General features: G+C 44.5%; 1 long non-coding RNA gene across 1 annotated transcript; it reads right to left on the reverse strand.

The window, feature by feature from the left end:
* Positions 1–8,510: 8,510 nt before the first annotated feature.
* Positions 8,511–13,981, reverse strand: LOC119650295. Its single transcript, XR_005249254.1, has 2 exons — positions 13,696–13,981; positions 8,511–8,765 (listed from the first exon to the last, which is right to left on the reverse strand). It is a non-coding gene; the product is annotated as an uncharacterized LOC119650295 (long non-coding RNA).
* Between the last annotated feature and the right edge of the window lie 2,375 nt (positions 13,982–16,356).

Below are 16,356 nucleotides of genomic sequence, written 5' to 3' on the forward strand. Positions count from 1 at the left end.
TGCTAAGAATAAATTCAAGAAGGTACTCACCTCTACGATTGGTGTCGCTGCTTCCCCAGACTTCGTGGTGGGCGTTGGCATCGCAGCCGAGAAGAAGTCGTAACGCCCTCTCCTCGCAATACTTGGTCTGTTTTGCGACTTGTTCCGGTGGAGCTCGGATTTCGTCTCCTGGGAAGTATCCCGATGCCGCAACTGCTTCTCCAATTAGACTTGGATAGCCACAAGGTACCCGGTTAAGAACTCTGAAAGTCATATGTATTTTAAATTACGTTTAAGAATTATGCAAGCTCTGGGTTTTTCACAAGAGGAGTCCCAAATTACCTGCATGCTTCCTCCTTGCAGACTGCGAATCTGCCCCCGGTACACCCAGGGCCCAGGGTTATGTTTACATGACATGATCGCCCTGGAATCAGGTAAAGGAGCAGGGTTAGAGGCAACGTACTTAGTGTAATCTTCAGTAAAATAACAAAAAATCCTAAGATGGAAAGAAATAAATACAGTTCGAGGTACCCCGCTATTCTAAATACTATCCAACTTTTTCGGGTGCGAAGTCCCGGGACAGACTGACCGGAAAATCATATTCAATATCTTTATAAAAGTGATGATTAAAAAGCCCCGGGAAAGTTCTGGGACCTGGTGCTACCAAAATATAAATAAACAAATCAGTCCAGGCCACACAAATTCTAAATATTAGCAGCCTCGCTTTTAAGCCTGAGAAATTCGCAAAGCCCTTTGAAAGAGACGATACCTGAGTCCAACAAGAAACCCGATGATACGGTACCAGAGGCTGCGATACAGAAAGTAAAGGCTGGAAAGATAGCTGTAAACTTCTCGAGATGTTGGGGAAACAAAATTCATAGACAGGTCGAAATGATGAAAGACGCTTAGTGGCAACTAACTACTCGACACAAAAGCCTGTAACAAGCCTATTGATAACTACATTGTTTACTGTGGGTCATATTGGGGAAAAGTGCGACGGCAACAAGTGCTAAGGGAGAAGAGGGTTTAGAGCACGGAATGAGGGTAGTGAGCGGCCATATGCACGGCTTTGTACTAGTACGCTCGTAAATAACTCAGAAACATTAAATCAGGGCAAGAGCAGACTTCACCTATGTAATCTTTGGGATTGCCTGGTAAGTGGTTTATTAGAATGACGATGTCCAAATTAAGATCCGTGGGAAAAGGCCTCTATTATAAGTTTCTTATCCATCGAACACTAGTCAATCGCCAAATTTGTAATGCCTATTATCCCCTCCCCGCTCACCTCACTTCTGAAGACGCAACAACAACTGTATGTGAAGATCCTTGTTTCGAGCGGTTAAGAGGTCCAGAAGCCGGGCGTTTCCATCGCTGCTGTTTTAGGAAAGACGATTGCCACCATGTGTGCCCTTGGTATATCATCCCAGCATTTGGTACTGCATTACTATAAGCATACGACCTGAAAAGCCTTGAATCTGTGATCGACTTGATACCGGACCGGATCAATTGAAGAGAAACTGCCTCTCACTTTTCTGATCCATGGGTTTCTCGTTTCGGGCTTACACCCAAAGTTAAAAATAAAAACTTACAGACGACTATCGTCACGTCCAGGGAAGAAGCAACTCATTAGACGCTGCCCTTGCCTTTACGCCGGGAAATGCATGATCGAAGTGATTAACAGATGTAGTTCGCTCCCTTTCTAGTATTTCTGGCTAAAGCTGAGTCGCCTGGACAAAACCGTAGTCGTCTGTAAAAAATGTTCACTTTGGGTGTAAGCCTAAAACGAGCCCCCTTGGTCCGAAAAATTAGAGGCAGTTTCTCCCCGATTGATCCGGTCCACAATTTAGTGGAAGGCGGATTTCGGGCTCCCTCGACTCCAAACAAGATTTATTTCAGCGTCAGATATAATTCGCACCCATGACCTGTTTGTGGATTAATAAAAGAGAGCGAACTACATCTATTAACCACTTCGGTGACGCGTCTGATAAGTTGTCACTACCCACGACGAAACCATAGTCGCCTATATAAGACCTAATCGAAAGCATATGCAGGTGAATACGAACTCAGGACTTCCTTAGACATTTGCTTGACTGCAAAGTCTTCAATGACCTTTTCTGCCTTACGAGTGGGTATTTGCACTAGCATATCTAACGTCAGGCCTGCTGGTTCCTTTTTCGCTTCTGATCTACCTGAATTCACTTCTTCTTGGCTTCAAATTTGGATTTCTTGCTAGCATTTTCTGTCGTGGTTTGAGTGCTGCTCGTTTTTTCTTCAACCCTGCTATTAAAGGCTTAAATCTCTCCTGAGCTTTGTGCAACCTGCACCTTCAAAAAGCAAAAATACCACTTAACGCCTACGCCATCGAGGTCTGTTTTTTTCCTGACATCGTGAAAGTACTTTCGCTGATCCCTGATTTCTTATCAAAGACTTTGACTGATTACAGTTTTCACAGTAGGTCAAGTGTAGTTTGACTCGACTTCTTCCCAATTTCTTCCTTCTTGGATGTAATCAGCTGGTTCTTAGTATTTCGGAGATATTCCAGCTGATGAGCTAGTTTTTTGTGGTATTACTTATTTGATTCCCATGAGTATGGGGGTAGGGGATATGCGGTGCCATAGCCCTCCGAAAGTAAGCTTAAGCTTACTAGCAGAGATGATCACGTGCAAGGCTGACTTCATTCAAATATTACGCCCGACTGCAAACTACCCGATGCTCGCAGCAGCGTCCGGGATTGAGGGAAATGTTTTTGACACTTCAGCTAGGTTCGAAGCACTTTGTTAATAGTAGCATCACCCCGTATAGACTGTTAGAGTGTAAGGTTACCAAAGGTAACGAAAGGCTTAACTCCTCATAAGCTACATAATAATCCCCAGAGAGTCGAATTCCGCATCAATCTATCCTGCAATCCACTGCTTGAGCCGGGCAGAAGGAAAGTTGCAAACCTAATAATTAGATACGAATATATCAATATGTTTAGCCTCACAATTACCCATGCGGCAATGAATTCTTCTTAAATAACTGGTTTGTCGTTCTATGAGGAGCTTATGGGGGGATCACGATTACCTACAAATCGATAACGCTGAAAGTGACAAAAATTGAATTAGCAGTTGATTAAGACTATCTAACTATCTTTAGTCTCCCCTTTAATTAAGGCGATTATGCTTTGAATGACACTGTCTGCACCACCTACTTGTTTGACAGCACTTAAAGGACTTGCTTCCTATAACATAAATATTGTCAGTACTCTCCAGGGAGAAGCTATGAGCTCTATAGGATTGTTTCCATCAGCACACCAATAGAAAGTATAAAAAATTCCACATTTTTATAGGCAAAGTGTTCCTTCATTGCTTTTGATAAGAATGTAAACGGAAATTAAATTAAAGAATTGCAGCAAGAAACTCCCTTTTGTCCGTGTTGAGATTCAATAAATTTCCAAATAAATCGACTTACGTCGAAACGGATAACTACAATCATAATTTATGAATTCTATTCATTAGCAAACATGCAAACTGTCAAGGTAGAACCATGGTGTAGAATTGAGCTCGTAAATATTTGAAAGCTGAATGCCTCCCCTTCAATACCCACATCCGAAATGGTGCAAATACGAAAGTACGCATAATGAGGACTTATGTTGCCTAGTTCTGATACGAATATGCCGACGGCATGCAAAGATACATTTCGATTTTATCAAGAAATGCTGGTAGCAAGACCCTCAGAAACTTCAATTATTCCTTGAACTAACGCAAATGGTCTTAACTGAGGCTGGGAAAATGAGCTTTAGTATTATGCTGATACATACATACAATAGAAAAGGAAACCGCTCTCGTTTAAATATACGATTATATATATCGGGTGTGGTAGTTTTGAAAACGTACTTTTATAAGGAATTCAAATTCTATCTATCTGGTTACTGAGCAGCAATAGCGGTAAATCGATGCAACTATAATATATATAACATACATAATCTTTCTTTTTATGGATGGAGGTGGAAATCTTATAAAGACGTTGCTGCACCAGGTTGCAACAGTGGGTGGGATTCGCACCCACTAAAACCACCCCCACTCCTCCGCCCCTCCCCGTGGGACCACTGTGAAGTATTACTTCGCGGAGGAAGCTCGATTCAACTCCAGGAGTTTTGTCTGCACCACGGCTACTGCCTCATTTACTACCATCCAGCTTTCCTCCGAAGTCAGCATCTCTTCCACCAGGTTGGAGGGCTCGATGTCCGCCCCCAAGATGCTGTTCTACCTCCTTTTTCTGTTGCAGAAATCTGAGACAATGGAACATAACGTATTCCGGGTCCTCGAATGTAGCACCGCATTCAAAACAGTTGGGAGACTCTTCCAACTCGAAGCGATGCAAGTACTTCCTATAACCACCGTGTCCAGTAAGGAACTGTGTCAGGTAGTAATTCAATTCTCCGTGCCTTCGATCGATCCATTTCTCGATACACGGGATCAATGTATGGGTCCACCGGCCCTTGTCGGAGTTATCCCACATTTGTTGGGATTTGTCACACAATTCTCTCCTGATGGCTTTTCGGAATTCCGCATTCACCTCGGTTGGATTTGCCTACCGTTTTTCATAGAGTCAGTGTGACTCGCTCGCTAGAAGATCTACACAGATCATTACGGCGACGACACACACTACTTCCGTCGACGTCGTCCTAAATGCACTGCACACCCTTAGCGCAATTGGTCGGTATGCCGAACTTATTTTCCTCCGGTTTACAGCGTGGTTCAACGCTCCCGCCCAGACAGAGGCCGCGTATAACAGGATCGACTTCACCACTCCCGCGATGAGTAGCCTACGACTATACTTCGGCCCTCCCACATTAGGCATCATCCTTTGCAAGGGATGAGCTAGCATTTGCTGCCCTCTCTCGCGCATAATCCAAGTGTTCTTTGAAACTCAGCTTGGCATCGATCATCACCCCCAGGTATTTGACAATTGACTTTGAGACGACCTCACGATTACCAACCCGGATATTAACCGTGTTGTTCTTCCTGTGGTTGCAATGAGGAGCGCCCCCGTCTTTTCGTCCGCTAGGTGCAGCTTGGCCATTCGTAACCATGACTTGATGGCATGAATGGCTTCATTTACATACAACTCTACATCCTCGGGATGCTCTGCAATTGCAACTACTCCTCCTCCGTCACGCTTAGGGCAAACACTCCGTCGTACATTATGTTCCTCAGCAGTGGTCCCAATACAGAACCTTGAGGCACACCTGCTGTCACAATGTACTCCTTCGGCCCGTCGTCCGTCTCATACCAGAGAAGTCTGTCCGAAAGATAACTCTCGCTTAGCCGTGCCAGGTAACTAGGAACACCCAGTTTGGCCAAAGCGCCTTTAATCCAACCCCAGTTGGCTGAGTTGAAAGCATTTTTCACGTCCAGCATCACCAGAGCACAGCATTTGCCCATAGCCATTGCATTTCGAGCCAATTCTACGACATTTGCTACTGCATTGACCGTAGAACAGGCTAGCCGAAACCCTTATTGACGCTCTGAAAGACCACCCGCAAGCTTGATGAATGGGAGCAGCCTGTTGTATATCACCCTTTCCAACATCTTCCCCATGGTGTCTAAGAGACAAATAGGGCGATATGAACAACGCCAGCTTCTGCCTCTTCCACTGGGCGGGAAATACTCCTTCCGCCTTGGACGATTCGAATGTGTTTGCGAACCACGTTGGTCTGGCCTTGACCGCCACCTTCAGAGCCTTGTTCGGATTTTCGTCCAATCCCGGAGCCTTGCTATCCCCAATACGTCTACAGATTTCCCAAAGTTCCTTTTCGGTAACGCCAGGGATCGAGAAGACGTCCTGCTGAGCTGCATCCTGCTCCTGCTGCGCGAAAAGAGTTGTAATTATTTGCAACAAGATCCGCGGGCATGCCACTTGAGGTGATTTTTGCCCGCGGATCTTGTTCATTACAACTTAGTAGGCTGTACCCCACGGATTCGTATTAGCCTCCATGCAGAGCTTCTGGTAGCATTCCCGCTTGTTTTTCCGGATGGCCTTCTTAAGGTTGCTTCGCAGATTCCTGTATTTCTCCTCAAGCTCCTGGTGTTCCGGCCTGCCCTTGTCCTGTGGGAAAGTCTCCTCGCTCGGAGACAAGAGGACCTTAAGGCACGACCCAACCTGATGCAAACGTCGTCGTGGAATCGTAGCGTCGCATGCTTCGCTTACATGTTGAGACAGCTGTGTGACCCTTTCCACCACTGTTCCATCCCGATCATGGGGTCCCTCCAATACCGCCAGGAATGTCTCCTCCTCAAAAGCTACGATAGACTAGCCAACCGCTTTAGCCTTTCTATCTCCAGAACGTCGTTGATTGCTTCCTCGGTTTTTAATGCTGAGGAAGATGACCTGGCTGTCACTGTGGGTGTAGTGCTCACTCACTTGGTGAGCCATCTCCCTCACCAGTGAGGTGCTAACAAATGTCAGGTCAACGATCGAACCCGACCCTCCACCTCGAAAGGTGGGCACGCATTCAACGTTGGCCAGCACGACGCCCAACTCTGCAAAAGACTTCAGCAGAATTTGACCTCTGGTGTTAGTCGAACGGCTTCACCACTCCAGGGCCCACGTGTTGAAATCGCCCGGAATGATAATATATCCTCAACTTGTTCTAAGGTTGCACTAGGAGGAGCGTAGCAGCTGTAAATATGGACACCGTTGACCTTCGCACTTATAAAACCGGCTGCCGGAGGGGCCATTACTTCCTGAATGTCCTATCTTCCACACGTTCAGATTGCGGCGTTGCCAGACGCATCCACAGCCCAAGTCGCACTGCTGTGGTTTCTGTACGCTCACAAATTACGGCGATATCCACATTCGGCTCTTTGCGAGAGCAGGTCCTGAGCTGCCTCACAGTGATTGAGATTGATTTGTATCAATCTCATTTGTCTGTGCCGTTGAGCTCCCTCCTGTATGCCGGACGTTTGCTGCTTCGCACAACATGGCAGTCGTCTCCCTTTCCCTTTCGCACTACACAGCATGCACCGAGGATCTCCGGTGCAATCTGTAATGAGGTGGCTCTCTTCCCCAAACTTCCTGCAATTTCTCGACCAATCATGCAATCGAGGCATCTGAAGCATCTCTTTAAAGATATTTGCTGAGCCTGCACACTAGCAAACCTATTTTTACCTTGCCCACGGTAATCAACTTAATAGCTGATTCCGCCGACTTGTCGGCAGATCTACTTAGTTCCAGCATCAGATCCCCTCTCCGCGTTCGCCTGATACGATTTACACTATCTCCCAAATCCATCAGTTCCCGGTCTGAGTTCACTTTTCGGAGGATGTCGACATATTTCCCTTTTTCGAAATAATTATTATTTCCGAGCGAAGCTTATTTTATCCTTTTTCCTCTTGTTGCTCACCTTAATCCATTGTTCGGGGCTCCGAGCGTTGGTTTCTTCCACTTCTTCAGGTGTTGTGGCTGCAATCGTGAGATTATCGACTTTCGCGGGTATTCTCGTCGGCTCTGCCTTCTTTGGTAAAGAGGCTTTTTCTTTCTTCCGGATTTGCTGCGGTCCTAGAGGCTTACTGGTACCGTCTCTAGTCCGTTTCCCCGCTTTCCCGCCTACCTTATCTTGGGGAGGCGTCACCTGTGTTTCCCTTGTGACCTTGCCACGTGACGCTTGGGAATTTTTTTCTTCGAGCGCCTTGATATAAGACAATTTCATGCCTCTTGCTGGATATTCCGCCTCTCCTTGATGAACTCGCACAGTTCACTTATTCGTTCCCCGAGTGTAACGAACGCCATTCCGGTATGTTCCCGTTTACTCTCGCGTCCTGCACCACTAGAAATGATGTCGACCAAGAGATTATTCATGTTTCTTTCAGAGTCCCACGACGAATCTCCTTCTCGTTCCTTTTCCATTGTCATCGGTGGTGATCTCCTAAGCTTCGAACTACTCCTAAAAGGATCCGTGTGGACCTAATTTCCACTTCACCATTATTTCTCGTAGCATTAGATGCCACAGTTGCCAAGTTTTCCACTACTAAGGTACTGCGGGCGTTGAATATCGACGGTCAGGAGCCCGCTTGCTCATTCCCAGAAACCGCCTGTACTGGGTTTCCGAAGCCCTGTACCATAAAAAAACTTTCTTTCTCCTCCGCTATATTTGGTTTATTTTCTAGGTATCCTTCCCATAGCCAATTTTTATCCACGGGTGGGCGTTTTGTTCCCACCTACCCGGCCTGCGAATAAACATGACCATGGGCGCACATCTCCTGATGTGTACATGTGGATGCTCATAAGACATCCGCGGAGCGTTCCCACGAAGGGACGCGCCTGATGGGAGATTTGGCAACTCCACACAGGTGTATGGATCTATCTATCTATCTATCTATGATGTTTATTTGAATTCACACTTCTAAATGATTTTAAAAACAGAAAAAGTAATAAAATATACACTATCTTTCTTCAGTATCTTTAAAGTTTTTTTAACAACCGTTCCATTTGTAATAATTGCTAAAATGGCCAATAATCCTGTTGAACCGTTTCATTACATTCCTCCAGACATCGACATCGCCTTTATTTTAGTTGAAATGATTCCAATTTTTTGAAGCCAAGAAAGTTCAGCTTAAACTAAAGATACAAAGTAAGTAAACAAGTACAACACACCAAGAAGCACAATCTCGGTGTTTAAAGAAATCAAATAAAAGCTGATGATAATGGGAATTGATGCTGATGCTGCGAAATAGAACAAACTGTGAAACATTCCTGAGCATAAACAGATTCTTTCTGCGGGCTCAGTTAGGATAATTATCTATCTGTAAATATAAAAACAAAACTTTCGTGAGATAAAGTTGTTTAATCCACAGAAAAAAAGTTTGACGAAATACGATATACCATTCCAGGTCACCTTGTCCTGCTTCGTCCTGGAGGTGCAAATGATAAAATCAAGACGTGGAGCGAATCACATGACTTACTAATGACTAAGTGAACTATGGCCTTAAATCCTACATTCCCCTGTTCAATGAAAATAGGAAATGAGATTATTGATTGGAGCGTTTGGAAATGGTTCAAATGGAATCGACGCCCTCTTGAGCGAAGGGAAATAAAGACAGCACGACACAAACGACTAGAAGTGAGTTTCTGCAGATAATATTCTAAGGTTTAGTATTTGGAGGAATTAGGAAAAAGTGCGCCCAATGTGGGGCTCAAATTGAACTGTATGGACATCTTTAGGGAAACCATCGTTACATACAATGAAGAAGCTGTAGTAAATTGATTTTTTTTTGGCTTCCACCAAACTCAGATCGACAGTAGTTAGTAACTCAAGAACATTGGAACATCTTTCACAATTACGCATTTACATGTCTTAAATCTGACGCATGTAAAATGTCCTTTACACCCAGAAAAAACAAAAAAAAACTCTTCAAATTGATAACAATTTGATTTCATATTTCCCCAATTTAGCATGTGAATTCGTTGTTAATGTTGCATAGGGCATCAACCACACTAGACACCTTTGCCAATCCCCCGAAATTAACTTCATTTCTCCCCAGATCTTATTAAAAATTCCGTCCCTCTTCTGTAAACTGTGAGCCCCCCGGAATTATTTCCTCTCTGTTTCTTCTGTTGAAGCTAGCCTGCTTTCCTATCCCTCTACCTTCTCCCTATGCCTCGTCGGTTTCTCCTCTTAATACTTGTTGATTCTAAATTTTGTTCTAAAAAGTACAAATAAAAGCTTCGTTAATCTAATGCACAGCGACTGCAGTCGAACCTAAAATACTAAGTAGGGAATATCAAAGCTTCGAAAACGCACCAGAAATTAAGATTGAGAAACAAAACAAAATACCGACTCGACCGCGCACACAGGTCCGAAAAGTCAGTAGCTTGTGTACGGTGATTAAGAAAGAAAGATTCACGACGGATCCCATTCTCAACCGATGCCCCATCTACCTCAACTATATATATGGCGTGGCCCTTTGGATATCCCCCCTACCTAGGTACATACCGCCCATTTATTATGGAGATGTCCTTCAAGCCCGCCGTACACGCTCAGTTTGGCCTGTCAGTGACGGGTGAAGAGTCCACATTTGGACAGTGGTCGTAACATGGATAGGATGCAGTCGGTCTGTGAGTTTTGACTGTTCAGACGGACTGTGATCAAATGAACAATGATTCCAGCAACATGTTTGTTTAGGTTGTGAGTTACTCACTTAAATTGCAACTAACGCATAAAAGAAATTTAAATCATTTATGAATTATGAAAACTTGCAATCCAGTTTTTATTTATGAATTATTAAAACTCAATTAAAAAGCAATCTCATTTATATTTTTTAAATTAAATTTAGAAAAAAACTGTATTCAACTCTTTTTCACCGATCATTCGCTACATATTTTTACTTCCTCAAATGTTCGGCCAGCTTCGTGACTTTAACCCCTCTACCCAAAAGTAGGCGAGCCACTCAGGTAGGTGAGTTTCAAACCGTGATGAATTGCATCATTCACATTCGGAGCTCGGACGAATCCTCGTTAATCAGCCTGCGCCTCGGCACTACCCCACCCCCAGCTGATACCGTGCTTCAGCGAGCAACCCGACTCCTGGCTCGCCAATTTTTCCCGAAAGCTCAAGCCGAGAGACAAAAAGCTTTAACCTGCACACGGAGACGTTCTTGGGGCTAGCGCCTTAAGAAGTGGACCTCTGGGAAGCACCCACGCAAACCAAGACGCGAGTGCAAGTATCCAGGTCATTGGGGGTTTTAGTCTTCGTCGAAGGTTGATGGGATGGCGGGGGGGGGGGGATTTTAATCTTGTCACCGTGTCCCGAAGTAAACGCAAAAGCCCTGTCGTGGAAAGGGCTGAACTGGTATTGAACACAGGATCACTTGGGAGTCTCAAATTCTCCTCGTATACTAGTCCCGTGAAGCTGATGACAAACTCTTCGCGATGGGCGGTACGTAGGCCAAGTAAAACGAAAGGCAGGACTTGCGTCCACGAGGAGTCATCGTGTGCCACTACTGCGGCCTGCAGTGTCCTATGCCAGCGTTCCAACAGCTCATTGAATTGCGGGTGGTACGCAATCGTCCGGTCTCGTTTGAAGCCCAGGAGTTTGCCCAACTCCGAGAATAGCGTAAACTAGAACTCTAAAGCGTGGTTTCCATAGATAACAAGAGGCCTCCGCGCATGATTGTGCAGAAAAGTCGGCCTGAGGTATTGTTTTAAGCCACCGCGTAACCCTATCGATGATTGTGAGGTAATACTTAAAACAATGCGAATCTCGCAAAGGCAAATAATGTTGATGTGGATCGTATGAAAATGCTTTGTAGACTAAGGGAATTAACCTATCTCTTTCTGTACGTATTTGTTGACAATAAACTTCTGCCACGCGATAGACTGTCTAGCCCAAGAGTTAACATACTTATTCATTGATGGCCAAAAATATTTATTAGTGACAAGGCGATTCGTTGTCCGAATGCCTGGTGCGCAAAATCGTGTCCTGCATGGAATACTTCCTTGCTAAAAGCGGTCGGAATATATGGTCTAGGTCCCTTTTCAGAGATCTCGCACACTATTTCAGAGGTTGAGCCGAAAAGGGGAAACTCTCGAAATTTGTATTTCGAGTTGTCCCTGGGGCTCTGAGCACTGCGCCATTCTTCTGTGCCTCGGCGATTGACGAAAAATTGACCGTGGCAGTGATTTTGACCTCTGAAACGCATGACTAAGCATCTACAAATACATTATCCTTGCCGGGCACATGCTGGTTGTCGGAAATAAATAGTTAACGAGGGTACGCTTTGTGGGAATTTGCGAAGATAAGAGGCATGTTCTTGAACACGACGAACGACGTGCCTTCTAGGGAGTATCGCAAGTACTTCATTGCCATGCATGCGGCTAATAGCTCACGATCATAGGTGCTGCAGTTTTGTTGAACTGCATTCAATTTTTTGGAAAAGAAGGTCAACTTCTGCCAGATTTGGTTCACCTTTTGGTGAAGAGCAGTACCTACTGCGATGTCTGAGGCATCAACAAATACAGCTAGGGGTGCATCTGTTTTAGGAAATGAGAGGAGTGTAGCATCCGCCAGCTGTCGTTTGGCTAGGTCAAAAGCCTTGGAAGGCCTCTGTAGACCACGCAATCACACATGAATCTTTAGCCTTGGGTCCAGACAAGTAGGCATTGAGGATCGCTTGATGTTGTGCGGCTTTAGGAAGGAAATGACGATGGAAGTTTAACATGTCCAAAAACCTTCGCAGTTCCTTGACCGTCTTAAGTTATGAGAAATGTATGATAACATGAACTTTGTCGGGATCCGGTTGGATTACCTCAAGGGAAATCATCTGGGCAAAAAACTTCACCCGCTGTTGAAGGAATTTGCACTTAACTACAAGACCGGCCTGAAGGGGACGTTGAAAAATGAATTCGAGATGTTCCAAATGTCAGACTCAGAGAAAAAAGCGACCAGAACATCATCCAAGTACACGAAACAGATTTGGTTTCGCAGGACAGATTTGATGAACTTCCGAAAAATTTGCGCAGCATTGCACAGTCCAGAAGGCATCCGTGTGAACTCGAAAAATCCAAAAGGTGTACATATTGCCGCTTTCGGAATATTTTCTGGAGCTACAGGGATTTAATGGTACGCCTTGGAGGCAGTAAGCGAAATTGTGCGCGAAGTTGTGAATGAATGGTATAGGATAGCGGTCTTCTTTCTTAGCAGCAGTGATAATGGACACACCTACGGGAAGATATTAGAGCCAGTAGTACTGATGTGATACCATTAATCATGCTTAGCTGGTTGTGAGAGACTAATTTCGGTAGTTAGGTTGTTGTATTTTTGAAGAAGCCCACGAATGCAAGCGTAGACAGCCTCTTCAAAAATAATCGAACGACTGACAGTAGAGCAGATGACAAGTTTTCCTGAAGACCTGAACAAAGTTCCAGGATCTATGTGTGTAGATCCACTAGGCCTAGAAAGTATGTGCCTAATATGGTGTTACTGATATCCGCTACTACGAAATGCCATGAGAACGTCCCAGATACTGGGAGGACTGAGATGTCTGCGCTTGCGTCGATCAAGTACAACGGATTGAATATTGTTAGGCGACGGGAAGCTGCGTTTTGGGTACCTGGCGCCATAACTCACAACGAGTTTAGTTTTTGGAAGTCGTGAACTTGCACGGACTGACACAGTTCTTTGCTTTGTCCACAAAGATACGGTGGTACCAGCAAATTTCATGGTTCGTTGAGGACCCCGACGGCTACCCGATCGCTCATTTCCGCCAAAATTCCAGCTGTTTGGAGACAGTAGCCGCGAGGGTTGTCACCGTCTACTGAAATTTTGTGATTTGTTCCTTGGCTTCCCGCGACACTTGGCTGACCACGGGGCGCGTATGGCTTTTTTCAGCAGTCTTTGCTAACACCTCCAACGATCGGGAGTCCGCATAGGTTCGGAGAACGAGCGCCTAAGGTGAACTCCGTCAGTAAGTGATTCAGCTTTGCTGACTCACTTACTTCGAGTAGGAACACTCTTCCAGAACATCGGCGACGAGCCCAATCGACTCCTCATGAGGCCTCCGGGTAACGTCGCTAAAACGGTGGCGCTCGTAGCGCCACTGCAGCCATGGGGAGTGCGGATGCACGGGAGGCGTTTCCCGTGCCGTTATTAATTGACGTTCGCGAAAATAAACGAATTGGCAAACAGTTGTTCCTGTCGCAATGTTTCTCTGTTTCTTCGATGATTTATTGTCAAACCTCGATGCTTTTGGTCCGCATTTTCTCTTCGGCTGCTGCTTAATTTCCAATGGCTCCGTCTGAATCCCTTGATCCTAAATCTGCCTTGAAAGCTTGACGAGAATCTGGCAGGGAGTTATAGTTTGCGTCCCTGTAATCATGGTGTCGTTGGTAGACAGCGGCGATTGTTTTGTCGATACCGTTTTGAATTTGTTGCTGCTTCCTGTAAGGGGTCACCAATTGTGGGTTACTCACTTAAATTGCAACTGAAGCATCAAAAAAAATTTAAATCGTTTATGAATTTTAAAAACTAAATTACAAAACAATGTCATTTATATTTTTTTAAATTCACCGATCACTCTCTAGGTATTTTTACTCCCCCGGTTGCTCCGCCAGTGACCAGTGACTTTCACTCCGCTACCCACAAGTGAGCGAGCCACTCCGTGGTGAATTGCATCATTCGAGTGCGGAACTCGGACGGACAGGACGTCATGTTTGTTTACGTTGTGAGTGTGAACATTTTTGATAAATTCTCATACACAAAAATATCTTGAATTCGCGTCCCCAGGCTTTCCACGTTCAAAATGAACTAATGGTGTTGCGGCGAGCTTTACTGACAGGCCGAACTGATCGTGAATGGCGGGCTTTAATATCATATGAATCGTCAAATAAAAAAAAAACTAGTTAAAAAAATACGCCTTATATCGGCGCTTTTGTTAATTTCCCATGAAAGAACATTTTGGGTACAGGATAGATCCAGCTACAAATAGCTCGTTGCGTATATACGTTGGATATACCCGATATTCAATTCAACGTGTCAGTTTCACTTTATTCTCTTGGGAGTAGTAATTCGATGCAAAAATGTGTTGATCATAGTAGTATTCCAAACTTTCCAGCCACTTACAACAAGTGTTAAAACTAATAGTAATACTAATCGAGACCTTTCGTTTGATACTCCGCGCGGCTATATTTAGTAAAAAAAAATTTGCACCCCTTTTTTAGGTGAATGGGGGGAGGTAAGTTGAAGTAATGAATTCACAACATGCATGGGGTTCACAGTTCCAGCCTATCTACAGGTACAGCCGTTCCAGAGAAAAGCACGAGTGACAGACAGTGAACTGATTTTTGTTGTTAAAAATATTAAATAATAAAAGAAAAACAAATGATAATAATAAACCTGACGTCCTGCTAGTTGCCGAAACGGGTCGCTCCCCAGATATTAGTGTTGTCTGCATCCCCCTTAATAACAACATTGAACAGAAATACGTATATAAGAAGTTGAACTATGAACCACTGGCCCGGAAATTTGGCGTTTCAACAGAGTGGTTATAGTAGTTTCTATAATATTGTCAGCTACAGGTTTTGCTCCCAAATCCTTTACGGCTTCTTTTTATGTCCTGGGAGTCTCACATTCTCTGGTTCAAGCTATACAGAAAAACACCATTCTGCATATTTGCTCAATATTGCGGGGAGCCCTTGACGGATTCTCCCACTAACCTACCACTAGTCACCCTCATCAAAGCCCTGAATATTTTAAGTAAGTGATTCGTCCAGAATCTGAATTACAACGTAATGGTGGTGAAGTCATTGAAACTGTTCACAATCCGTTCACTGGCATATACATTTGGAATATTTCCACGGACGAAAACCGATGTGCAAAACGTTCTGACTACTATGTCCAAATTCCAAATGCAGTACCCAATTCTACCGCGGAGCAAATGAATTTGCCTCATGAGATCGAAGGTGGGGGTGTGGTTGTCGTTACGGCTCAACATTGTTACCGAGTCGACCCGCTATGCATTTATTTTGCCAGTAAAGAGCGGCAAAGTCCCGCATTTATTGGACCCAGCAAGTTTTAACTGATCGACGCATACCGCACAACATATGGTTGATGTTGCTATCCCATATAATTGAAACATTGTATGAAAATACATGAATAATTAGGTAAATTATGAATCACTGGCTCGAAAAATCAAAGAAAATTTCGGTGTTACGAGAATGTGGTTGCAGCGAAATTTCTCACGGCTTCCCTGGATGTCCTGGGACTCTTACACTCTCTGCCACATACTATGCAGAAATATTCCATTCTGCAAATTTGCCCAATATTGTCGGGGGGGGGGCGATCTCCTCAATAACCTAACACCGACAGCCAACATCAATAACTTGCTATGCTACTCTTTTGAAGCTCGAAACTACCTGATTGGCACTAATTCTAGTTTGAGGTAGAATTCGACACCACGCGGAATTGTGACAACTTGGACATAATAATCATTGATGGCAAAAAATCCAATTTGGCTACACGCCTTAAAGCGAGTTGGAGCATTTGTTTAGCCAATTCAGTCATGTAGATAAGTAACCGCGGAAATGCAGAACGTTTCCCTGTGCGTGTGCTTTGCTTTACCTTAGAAATTCGGAAAACTGCATTTACGTTACACTGTATTTCAGCAGCGCTCTCTAAATACTTTTCTTACCTTTCGAGGTAACCGTGGGTTCTGTTTCATGGCTGACTGTTTCCTTGCTACTCGTGGTAATAAAATTGGAGATATAACAGAAAATTCTTTGAATGGGACCCCAGAGATACGAAAGCAATACCCAACAGGGTTGCGAATCGCTTAACACCTGAGCGGTTCTTCGCCCTTCGATATTTTGGCAGTTTCCCCGTCAACCATGGGAGATCTAGGC

Source organism: Hermetia illucens, chromosome 2 (assembly GCF_905115235.1).
Source record: "Hermetia illucens chromosome 2, iHerIll2.2.curated.20191125, whole genome shotgun sequence".
Taxonomy (NCBI): domain Eukaryota; kingdom Metazoa; phylum Arthropoda; class Insecta; order Diptera; family Stratiomyidae; genus Hermetia; species Hermetia illucens.